General features: G+C 37.9%; 1 non-coding gene across 1 annotated transcript; it reads left to right on the top strand.

Moving 5' to 3' along the window:
• The first annotated feature begins 12,069 nt into the window (after positions 1–12,069).
• LOC114115479 (U6 spliceosomal RNA) lies at positions 12,070–12,176 on the top strand. The gene has a single exon (XR_003589816.1). It is a non-coding gene; the product is annotated as a U6 spliceosomal RNA (small nuclear RNA).
• The last annotated feature ends 393 nt before the right edge of the window (positions 12,177–12,569 follow it).

Below are 12,569 nucleotides of genomic sequence, written 5' to 3'. Positions count from 1 at the left end.
CATGTGAATATATGGCAAAAACCACCACAATATTGTAAAGTAATTAGCCTCCAATTGAAATAAAAAGAAAAAGAAAAAGAGAGAGAGAGCACGCAAAGAAGGATTCAGCAGGATTCATCATTTAAGAAGGATTCATCATTTCAGTCCAGGAACCAAAATAGAAGCATTGACATATTACAAAACCCAAGATGTCAAGAATCTGCATGTTAAGAATCGTTAGTAATGTATTAATGCTTAGAGAACTCTCTGCTGAAAGCTAGTTATTTGCCCAGACAGGGCCACCTGCAGCTCTGCCTTGTAACGTTTTCTCCCAGAAGCCAGAAACCTGGGTTCTGAACCAGTGCAGAGGCTTGCAGGCCTCTTTCTGAGCCACTGCTTTGTAAGACAACACTGATTTTTTCTGGAGCATGTCCACTGGGGCACTGACCAGGATGGAATCTATTTAGCTCATAAGTCCTGACAGTTTCATAGCCAAAAGGTGGGTTAAAAGGCAGTTCATCAAAGTTCAAATCATGATAAGAGCCCTAGCATGAAATGGGAGGCTGGACTTGCCATAAAGAGAGGTATAATTTTGGGAAAGGTCAGCATGTTTATGATTCTTGAGGCTATGTGAGCTCAGTTTTTCCCCTTAAACATCTGCCACAGGTGCTGGGGAAACACTGCTTGTATTTTGGTATGAACATGGTATAAATAATGTCCACTTTCGAAAAACCTTTAAACTCCCCCCAATAAATAAATATAAATAAATTAAAAACTCTATAATAAACCCATATCAATAAGACAATATGCTATCATGACTCATAAATCATATTGTTAAAGTATTTTCCCAATGTACTTGATGAAATTTAATCTAAAAATGTCTTACATAAAATGCCCAAAAATGATTTGCTAACAAAAAAAAGGTGATCTTACACAAATCATCTATGATATGAATCCAAGTTTCTTAGTTTTATAAATTCTTTTCATTTTTTTGCACAATTTTTGGTGTCTGTGAGAATTTGATTAGAGGAGAGCTTACTTATAAATCCCCCCATTGTGTTGTTCAGCTAATTTGGCAACATGATCTCAAGGGAAAATAATGAAAAAGGAAAGGAAGAAAAGCCAAGACACCAGAGAGTTACCCAGCTGGTCCCCATCAGCCAGAGGGCCATGGAAATGCCTGTTGGAAATTGAAAAGGGAAGCAGTTATCCCCTGGCTCCTGTTCTTTTTGAACCAGTGCTAGACCATGGAGTGTTTACTCTTTAGAACTTACCAGTACATGAGTGAGTATTGAATGGTTTTTCAGGTTCCAAAGGCCTGCCATTGGAAATGCCCTTAGATAGAAATCAGGTGTTATAGTGAAACTGAGTAAGATACTATCTAGTATACCTGTGTGAAGCGGTTTACTGCAGCATTGGCTAGTGGTGAGCTGAGCGGCAGGTACAAACAATGTCTCACAGAAGTGCCCGTTCCATGAGATGTATGCGGTACTAATGCTTAAAAATCTGCATGGCTTCATAAAAATTAAGATCCTTAGCACAGCATTCAACAGTTCTCTGGGAAACTGTATATATTCTGAATACAAACAAATCTGAATCAGGTTTCTTTTTAAGTGATCCTGGGGCTTCTATAGTCTTTGGAGTAGACACACACAAGAATTCCTTATTATCAAAGAAAGATTAGGATAGGAAAAAGACACTTAAAATAATCTATTTAAAATTGGAAAACAAATTTTATGGAAAATAGAGCCAATAATATAGTGGGGTGGGGCATAGCTGATAGAATTATAATGAAAATAAAAAATAAAAACATGGCTTGTTTCCTATTCTATATTAACAACTTTTACCATATACAGACACTGTGTTCTCATCCTCAAATATATTTCCAAAGTGTGAATTTTTAGAATATAAATTTTCAGATATTTTGTAATATAGTGAAATTATACTCTTTATCACATGAGTTTTACAAAAGGATCATAAAGAATGTCATTTTTACTAAAATGCTTTTATCCATTTTCCTAAAAGTCTACCTTAAATCTTGATTTCTAAAATATTTATTAAAATAATGAACATAAATTTTATCAATATTTTCTTCATTTTGTTGCTAAACTTTTTAATGTCTCCATTTGGCAGTTGCTTTGTATGTGACAGAATAGACAACAAACAAAATTTTATTGATATATTGAAAACGTGATTTTTACAAGATGTGTGCTTTCACTTTCTAATTAATTTGCAGTATGTTTACATTTCATTGACTAATGTTTATGGCACATTATCATTAACAAACAGAATTATTGATAAAGAACTTGAAGAGAAGGTCATGAATATTCAGTAATGTTAAGTGGTCAACAAGGGAGAGATGGAAAAAATTTCAATTCAGTTCAGTCGCTCATTCATGTCCGACTCTTTAAGACCCCATGAATCGCAGCATGTCAAGCCTCCCTGTCCATCACCAACTCCCGGAGTTCACTCAGACTCACATCCATCGAATCAGAGTTGCCATCTGGGCATCTCATTCTCTGTCGTCCCCTTCTACTTCTGCCCCCAATCCCTTCCAACATCCGAGTCTTTTCCAATGAGTCAACTCTTTGCATGAGGTGGCCAAAGTACTGAAGTTTCAGCTTTAGCATCATTCCTTCCAAAGAAATCCCAGGGTTGGTCTCCTTCAGAATGGACTGGTTGGATCTCCTTGCAGTCCAAGGGACCCTCAAGAGTCTTCTCCAACACCACAGTTCAAAAACAGCAATTCTTCGGTGCTCAGCCTTCTTCACAGTCCAACTCTCACATCAATACATAACCACAGGAAAAACCATAGCCTTGAATAGATGGAACTTAGTCGGCAAAGTAATGTCTCTGCTTTTGAATATGCTGTCTAGGTTGGTCATAACTTTTCTTCCAAGGAGTAAGCGTCTTTTAATTTCATGGCTGCGGTCACCATCTGCACTGATTTTGGAGCTCAAAAAAATAAAGTCTGACACTGTTTTCACTGTTTCCCCACCTATTTTCCATGAAATGATGGGACCAGACGCCATGATCTTCATTTTCTGAAAGTTGAGCTTTAAGCCAACATTTTCACTTTCCTCTTTCACTTTCATCAAGAGGCTTTTTATTTCCTCTTCACTTTCTGCCATAAAGGTGGTGTCATCTGCATATTTGAGGTTATTGATATTTCTCCCGGCAGTCTTGATTCCAGCTTGTGTTTCTTCCAGTCCAGCGATTCTCATGATGTACTCTGCATAGAAGTTAAATAATCAGGTTGACAATATACAGCCTTGATGTACTCCTTTTCCTATTTGGAACCAGTCTGTTGTTCCATGTCCAGTTCTTACTGTTGCTTCCTGACCTGCATACAGATTTCTCAAGAGGCAGGTCAGGTGGTCTGGTATTCCCATCTCTCAGAATTTTCCACAGTTTATTGTGATCCACACAGTCAAAGGCTTTTGCATAGTCAGTAAAGCAGAAATAGATGTTTTCTGAAACTCTCTTGCTTTTTCCATGATCCAGCAGATGTTGGCAATTTGATCTCTGGTTCCTCTGACTTTTCTAAAACCAGCTTGAACATCAGGAAGTTCACGGTTCACGTATTGCTGAAGCCAGGCTTGGAGAATTTTGAGCATTACTTTACTAGCATGTGAGATAAGTGCAATTGTGTGGTAGTCTGAGCATTCTTTGGCATTGCCTTTCTTTGGGATTGGAATGAAAATTGACTTTTTCCAGTCCTGTGGCCACTTCTGCATTTTCCAAATTTGCTGGCATATTGAGTGCAGCACTTTCCCAGCTTCATCTTTCAGGATTTGAAATAGCTGCACTGGGATTCCATCACCTCCACTAGCTTTGTTCATAGTGATGCTTTCTAAGGCCCACTTGACTTCACTTTCCAGGATGTTTGGCTCTAGATGAGTGATCACACCATCATGATTATCTCGGTCGTGAAGATCTTTTTTGTACCATTCCTCTGTGTATTCTTGCCACCTCTTGTTAATATCTTCTGCTTCTGTTAGGTCCATACAATCTCCGTCCATTATTGAGCCCTTCTTTGCATGAAATATTCCCTCAGTATCTCTAATTTTCTTGAAGAGATCTCTAGTCTTTCCCATTCTGTTGTTTTCCTCTATTTCTTTGCATTGATCGCTGAAGAAGGCTTTCTTATCTCTTCTTGCTATTCTTTGGAACTCTGCATTCAGATGCTTATATCTTTCCTTTTCTCCTTAGCTTTTTGCTTCTCTTCTTTTCACAGCTATTTTTAAGGCCTCCCCAGACAGCCATTTTGCTTTTTTGCATTTCTTTTCCATGGGGATGATCTTGATCCCTGTCTCCTGTACAATGTCACGAACCTGATTCCATAGTTCATCAGACACTCTATCTATCAGATTTAGGCCCTTAAATCTATTTCTCACTTCCACTGCATAATCATAAGGGATTTGATTTAGGTCATACCTGAATAGTCTAGTGGTTTTCCTTGCTTTCTTCAATTTAAGTCTGAATTTGGTAATAAAGAGTTCATGATCTGAGCCACAGTCAGCTCCTGGTCTTGTTTTTGTTGACTGCATTGAGCTTCTCTATCTTTGTCTGCAAAGAATATAATCAATCTGATTTTGGTGTTGACCATCCAGTGATGTCCATGTGTAGAGTCTTCTCTTGTGTTGTTGGGAGAGGGTGTTTTCTATGACCAGTGCATTTTCTTGGCAAAACTCGATTAGTCTTTGCCCTGCATCATTCCGTATTCCAAGGCCAAATTTGCCTGTTACTCCAGGTGTTTCTCGACTTCCTACTTTTGCATTCCAGTCTCCTAGAATGAAAAGGACATCTTTTTTGGGTGTTAGTTCTAAAAGGTCTTGTAGGTCTTCATAGAATCATTCAGCTTCAGGTTCCTCAGTGTTACTGGTTGGGGCATAGACTTGGATTACTGTGATCTTATTTGCCTTGGAGACGAACAGAGATCATTCTGTTGCTTTTGAGATTGCATCCAAGTACTGCATTTTGGACTCTTTTGTTGACAATGAAGGCTACTCCATTTCTTCTGAGGGATTCCTGCCCACAATAGTAGATATAATGGTCATCTGAATTAAATTCAACCATTCCAGTCCATTTTAGTTCACTGATTCCTAGAGTGTCAATGTTCACTCTTGCCATCTCTTGTTTGACCACTTCCAATTTGCCTTGATTCATGGACCTGACATTCCAGGTTCCTGTGCAATATTGCTCTTTACAGCATCGGATCTTGCTTCTATCACCAGTCACATCCACAGCTGGGTATTGTTTTTGCTTTGGCTCCATCCCTTCATTCTTTCTGGAGTTATTTCTCCACTGATCTCCGGTAGCATATTGGGTACCTACTGACCTGGGGAGTTCCTCTTTCAGTATCCTATCATTTCGCCTGTTTATGGGGCTCTCAAGGCAAGAATACTGAAGTGCTTTGCCATTCCCTTCTCCAGTGGACCACATTCTGTCAGACCTCTCCACCATGACCCACCCATCTTGGGTTGCCCCACGGGCATGGCTTAGTTTCATTGAGTTAGACAAGGCTGTGGTCCTAGTGTGATTAGATTGACTAGTTTTCTGTGAGTGTGGTTTCAGTGTGTCTGCCCTCTGATGCCCTCTTGCAACACCTACCATCTTACTTGGGTTTCTCTTACCTTAGGCATGGGGTATCTCTTCCGGGTGCTCCAGCAAAGTGCAGCTGCTGCTTCTTACCTTGGATGAGGGGTATCTCCTCACCGCTGCCCTTCCTGACCTTCTACGTGGGATAGCTCCTCTAGGCCCTGCTGCTAGAGAATAATTTTATAAACTGTCAGGTCTTGAGTGATTATTTTCATGCCATAACAAATCTGTTTATCTCTGAACCCTCATAATTATGGGAATCCAGAGAATGAATGGATAATAAGATACACTGTATATTTATTTTTTATTCATTTAGTATTCTCATAAGAGTTTTTCTAGTCTATTGAAATTGTTAGTATACTTCTCCTTCTCCAATTAGAGTCTAAATTCTGTATGGTTAGCTGACTTTTAACAATAGCAGATAATTATTGATTATAAGATTTACTTTTGAACAATCATTTTGGTGAGATATCTACATGAGTTATCTCATTGACCTTTTCATGACAACCCTAGAAGACACTTTGCATTTGAGTTGCTAATTATTATCCCGTTTTACATGTTATGAAACCAAAGTACAGAAAATTAAGTGCAAAAAGAAAATTTTTTCAAGCTCATGCATAAAAGAGGTATAGTGGGATTAAAATTCATATTGGTCATCAGAGTCCCTATATTCCTTATGAATTGGCTATAAAACACAAAGACCCTGAGCCGAGTTGAAAGAAGTCTCCCCTTTTTCTTTTTTTAAGAATTTCCCATAGGTGATTCTCTGTACATTTTTTTTTTTTAAATATATTGAGGGACACAAAATGTCTGGTCGTCTCTTTCTTATTTATGTTCACTTTGACTGGTATGTTGAGTATATTCACCTCAGTTGCGCTTTTATAGTCTTTCACCTAATGATTTGTGCAATTGTTACTGTCAGATCCATTATTCCATTAGTGACTCAAAAAGGGTGAACTTCTAATTCTGTTACTATTTATGCATGTATTAGATAAAATTCCTTTCTTAAAAAAAAACAAACAAAATTAAACGAAAAAAAAAAAACCTCATGAACTACAAAAATAATAGGACAAATATTAAACTATGTCCCTTATTTAGTGAGTTTTAACTTTTTAAATACTCCTTTCTTCCCTATGTTCATATACCTCCTCATGGAAGAGAATACTAAGTTGATATTTCTTCTAGGAAACTTCCTCTGACTTCTCATCTAACCCCCATTTAGTAATTTTTCTCTATATTCCATTTTATCCTCATCCTATAGGATAGTTTCTGAGTGATAATTTTCCTCTGCCTCACTTCCTATTTTCTTCTAAGTCTTAATACCCTGCTTTCTAAATGGTAGATGAAAGAAAAATTGACAAAAATAATGAAATTAAAAGGAAAAACTCAGATCATGTATTGTAATTTCCACCAACTCTTAACACCATATTTTACAAGTATTGAATGTAAGAATGAATGAATATTGAAATAATATAATTAGAGATAAGTATTCAGTTACATAATCTGAGGCAATACCTGTAGTCCTGGTGCTCAGAACATAAAGTAGATACAATTTGCTTGTATAATTGAACTTATGTCAGTTCTCTCTAACCCTATAAAGTGTATGCAAGGAAATTTTATGATTATAACAGTACTTGTATGCATGATATAAAAGTGAATATTGTGTTTCATGTATCTCAATCAGTAAAGCATCTGCCTGCAAAGCAGGAGACCTGGGTTCACTTCCTAGGTCAAGAAATTCCCTGGAGAAGGAAATGGCAACCCACTTCAGTATTCTTGTCTGGAGAATCCCATGGACAGAGGAGCCTACCGTTCATAGAATTGCAAGAGTGGGACACAACTTAATGCTATGTTTCTTTTCTTTATACCTGGATCTAATCAACTAAATCTGTTAAAGAACTAAGCTATGAATTAACTCAGCACACCAAACTATTATTGGACCTGTCTTGAGACATTTTCCTGATCAATAAACAATAGGATTTGTTTTAATCAACTGGATACATATCTGTAGACCTATTTTGTCCTGTCTGATATTAGTTTCCAATCCTTAATTAGCATTACCACCTTGACTACCATGTCCCTTTCTAGCACTTGAGGAAAAAAACTTTATTTTCCCTGACAATGGGCTACTTAGTGTATGGCTTCACTAGATGTGAGTCAATCAACTTGGCTTTGCATTTTTCTTTGTGCTCTCTTTTTATTCTTTGACATCAGAAATGTGAGAGAAACAATGGAGTATAGCTAATTTACTTGATAGAAGTCGTATTCTTCACTCTACCCCTCTTAATTCCTTTTTTTTTTTTTAAGTTTTGGTATAGTCAGATCACTCTCTTTTATTTTTACTATTGAATTATATCTTCAAGGTTCTGACTTAAGCTTTGGGAAGTGCTTTGGGAAGTTCTTATTTTTTTTTTACATGGGTTCAGCTTGGACTGGTGTTAACTTTGAAGTAGTACATCAAGGCTTTTGACTGATTTCTGAGGAATGAGTAGAATATAGCATAGTTTATGATCTCAAAGTCTGAAGACAAACTTTTGAATCTTGGTTCTACCACTTTCTGGATTGGTGGACAAGTAATGTAAACTCTCTGTTTCAGTTAACTAATATAGCTATTGTAAGAAATAAGTTAATAGATATTAAGTACTTATAGTTATGCTGGACACATAGTAAGCACAATATGGTTAGCTTATTACTATCATCTTCTTGAATGAATGCACCCTACTATATTTACAGTGCTGCCACATTTCCTACTGGATATGACTAATCTTTCTTCATGAACAGTTGCAGTTCAAGCAAAATGAGAAACACAGACAGAACATAGTACTGGGAACATCATTAAGTATGCAGTAAATATTTGAAGAAGCAAAGGCTATAATTTGAAGAAATTTGAAATTGTTCAGTTAGAATAATTGCAAAGAAATGATGGCAATGCTATGTTCCTTTCAAAGAGTAAAGTCCTAAAGAAACTGAAAGTTTTAGTTGCTCAGTTGTGTCTGACTCTGTGGTCCCATGGACTGCAGCCAGGCTCCTCTGTTCATGGAATTCTCCAGGCAGAATACTGAAGTGGGTAGCCATTCCCTTTTCCAGGGTATCTTCCTGACCCAGGAATTGAATCTGGGTCTCCTGCATTGCAGGCAGGTTCTTTGCCCTCTGAGACACAGGGAAACCCTGAGATCCTAAAGTGTGTCTCAAAGATTTTGTACACAAATTCATAGCCAGCTAGATTGTGTTATGAGGTATTGGATAGTAGTGTTAGGGTGTGATGTAACAGATGATGTAATTTAAACAGCAATATTTTGGAGTTTGGAAAATTAACACCCAAGGGATATACCACATTATGTTCACTAGCATAATGTAAGGAAATATGACCTTGTATCTATTATAACTTAAATAATAACATTCAATTTTAATTGTTAGAAATTCCCTAATATAAAATAAGGCAAATAGCCAAAATATGTATAAAGTCTTATGTGTACTAAACAAATGTTATTTATTTTAGTATATATTTTTAGTTTAGTACATATTTTTTGGAGGAGGAAATGGGAACCGACTCCAGTATTCTTGCCTGGAAAATCCCATGGATAGAGGAGCCTGGTGAGCTATAGTCCATGAGGATTGCAAAGAACTGGACACAACTTAGCAACTAAACCACCACCACATATTTTTAGCATTATATAATATCTGTGTAATCTTCAGTTCGGTTCAGTTCAGTCGCTCAGTCATGTCTGACCCTTTGTGACCACATGAATAGCAGCATGACAGGTCTCCCTGTCCAACACCAACACCCGGAGTCTGCCCAAACCCATGTCCATTGACTCAGTGATGCCATCCAACCATCTCATCCTCTATCGTCCCCTTCTCCTCCTGCTCTCAATCCCTCCCAGCATCAGGGTCTTTTCAAACAAGTCAGCTCTTTGCATCAGGTGGCCAAAGTATTGCAGTTTCAGCTTCAACATCAGTCCTTCCAATGAACACTCAGGACTGATCTCCTTTAGAATGGACTGGTTGGATCTCCTTGAGTCCAAGGGACTCTCAAGAGTCTTTCAAACAACACAGTTCAAAAGCATCAATTCTTCAGCGCTCAGCTTTCTTTATAGTCCAACTCTCACATCCATACATGACTACTGGAAAAACCACAGCCTTGACTAGATGGAACTTTCTTGACAAAGTAATGTCTCTGCTTTTTAATATGCTGTCTAGGTTGGTCATAACTTTTCTTCCAAGGAGTAAGCGTCTTTTAATTTCATGGCTGTAATCACCATCAGCAGTGATTTTGGAGTCCAAAAATATAAAGTCAGCCACTGTTTCTACTGTTTCCCCGTGTTTGCCATGAAATGATGGGACCAGATGCCATGATCTTAGTTTTTTGAATATTGAACTTTAAGCCAACTTTCTCACTCTCCTCTTTCACTTTTGTCAAGAGGCTGTTTAGTTCTTCTTCACTTTCTGCCATAAGGGTGGTATAACCTTAAAATTTCCTTTGTAGCTTTTACTTTAGAAAGCCTTTGACTGTGTGGATCACAATAAACTGTTGAAAATTCTGAAAGAGATGGGAATACCAGACCACCTGACCTACCTCTTGAGAAACATATATGCAGATCAGGAAGCAACAGTTAGAACTGGACATGGGACAACAGACTGGTTCCAAATAGGAAAAGGAGTATGTCAAGGCTGTATATTGTTACCCTGCTTATTTAACTTATATGCAAAGTGCATCATGAGAAATGCTGGGCTAGAAGAAGCACAAGCTGGAATCAAGATTGCCAGGAGAAATATCAATCACCTCAGATATGCAGGTGACACCACCCTTATGGCAGAAAGCGAAGATGAACTAAAAAGCCTCTTGATGAAAGTGAAAGAGGAGAGTGAAAATGTTGGCTTAAAGCTCAGCATTCAAAAACTAAGATCCTGGCATCTGGTCCCATCACTTCATGGGAAATAGATGGGGAAACAGTGTCAGACTTTATTTTGGGGGGCTCCAAAATCACTGCAGATGGTGATTGTAGCCATGAAATTAAAAGACGCTTACTCCTTGGAAGAAAGCTATGCTTAAACTAGATAGCATATTCAAAAGCAGAGACATTACTTTGCCGACTAAGGTCCGTCTCGTCAAGGCTATGATTTTTCCAGTAGTCATGTATGGATGTGAAAGTTGGACTGTGAAGAAAGCTGAGTACCGAAGAATTGATGCTTTTGAACTGTATTGTTGGAGAAGACTCTTGAGACTCCCTTGAACTCAAGGAGATCCAACCAGTCCGTTCTAAAGAAGATCAGTCCTGGGTGTTCTTTGGAAGGACTGATGCTAAAGCTGAAACTCCAGTACTTTGGCCACCTCATGCGAAGAGTTGACTCTTTGGAAAAGCCTCTGATGCTGGGAAGGATTGGGGGCAGGAGGAGAAGGGGACGACAGAGGATGGATGGCATCACTGATGGACGTGAGTCTGAGTGAACTCTGGGAGTTGGTGATGGACAGGGAGGCCTGGCATGTTGCAATTCATGGGGTGGCAAAAAGTCGGACAAGACTGAGAGACTAAACTGAACTGAACTTAGAAACAAAGTAATACAATTCCATTGTCAAAATGAAACCACTTCCTATTGCCTAGGATATCTCTTTCCTAGGAAAGCAGCTTGTGGGACTTCCCTGACAGTCCTGTAGTTAAGACTGCACTTTCAGTGAAAAGATCATGGGTTCAGTCTCTGTTCTAGAAAGTAAGATCCTACATGCCATGGTCTGTGGCCAAAATAAAAAAAGAATAATTTCAAATGCACTTGGTCCCATGCTTACTTGTTTTCATAACAACAGTCCCATCTACATTTAAGAGTAAACTATCCTGTCTGGAATTCACTTTCTTCTTTAGATCAACCTCTTTTCTAAACTAATCTCATTTGTCTTTTGCTTCTCTGTTAGTGGCATATGATGATTATATGTCTGCCCAGCTGTTTCTAATTTAATGACTGTTTGTCTTTGGGAAATGACTTGGCAACTTTACTCTTTTGTTTAAATAGAGACAGAATGTTTTACTATATGATCACTATATATTAAACAAAGTTTCCCCATCCTACATTATATGGTAAGACAAATACACACATATTTTCAGAGTTAGATAATGAGATGAGAGAAGCATTAAAATATAAAAGTCTGTTCTATTGTGTGAAAGAGAATAAGTTTTACAATTACATACATCCAATGAAAACACAAAGAAATTTTTCCTTATATCTAAAAAATTTTAAGTACATGCATAAGTTGCTCAGTCATGTCCTACTCTTTGTGACTCCATGAACTGTAGCCAACCAGGCTCATCTGTCCATGGGATTTTCCTGGCAAGAAAGCTGGAGTGGTTGTCATTTGCTCCTCCAGGGAGTCTTCCTGACCCAGATATTGAACCCCAATCGCTTGCATCTTCTGAGTTGGCAGGTGGATTCTTTACCACTGAGCCACTGGGGAAGCCCAGTTTTTGAGTAGTTTTATCTATTAATATAGTAACACTTGTGCTCGCTTCGGCAGCACATATACTAAAATTGGAACGATACAGAGAAGATTAGCATGGCCCCTGCGCAAGGATGACACGCAAATTCGTGAAGCGTTCCATATTTAAAAAATATATATATAGTAACACTTGTAAATAATACAAAATATCAAATACTAAAATAGTGTGCTTTCAAGATATGTGATCATTTCTCTTTTCTAAAATATTAATTGATATATGACACAAATTCAATCCCTGGATTGGGAAGATCCTATGGAGAAGGAAAAGGCAACTCACTTCAGTATTCTTGCCTGGGAAATGTCTTGGACAGAGGAGCCTGGTGAGCTATAGTGCATAAAATCACAAAAGAGTTGGGCAAGACTTAGCAAGTAAATAACAGCAGTGTCATTCCAGTTAGTTTATTTATTTAAGAAGTTAAAGCACTCATTAGTTGTTCCTAAAATTACCATTGGGTTATAGAGCCTGCATATGTATAATAAAGTGATTAAAGCAGTGGATCCA

The sequence above is a fragment of the Ovis aries genome, chromosome 6 (assembly GCF_016772045.2).
Source record: "Ovis aries strain OAR_USU_Benz2616 breed Rambouillet chromosome 6, ARS-UI_Ramb_v3.0, whole genome shotgun sequence".
Lineage (NCBI taxonomy): Eukaryota > Metazoa > Chordata > Mammalia > Artiodactyla > Bovidae > Ovis > Ovis aries.
This window is presented reverse-complemented; position numbering and strand designations above follow the sequence as displayed.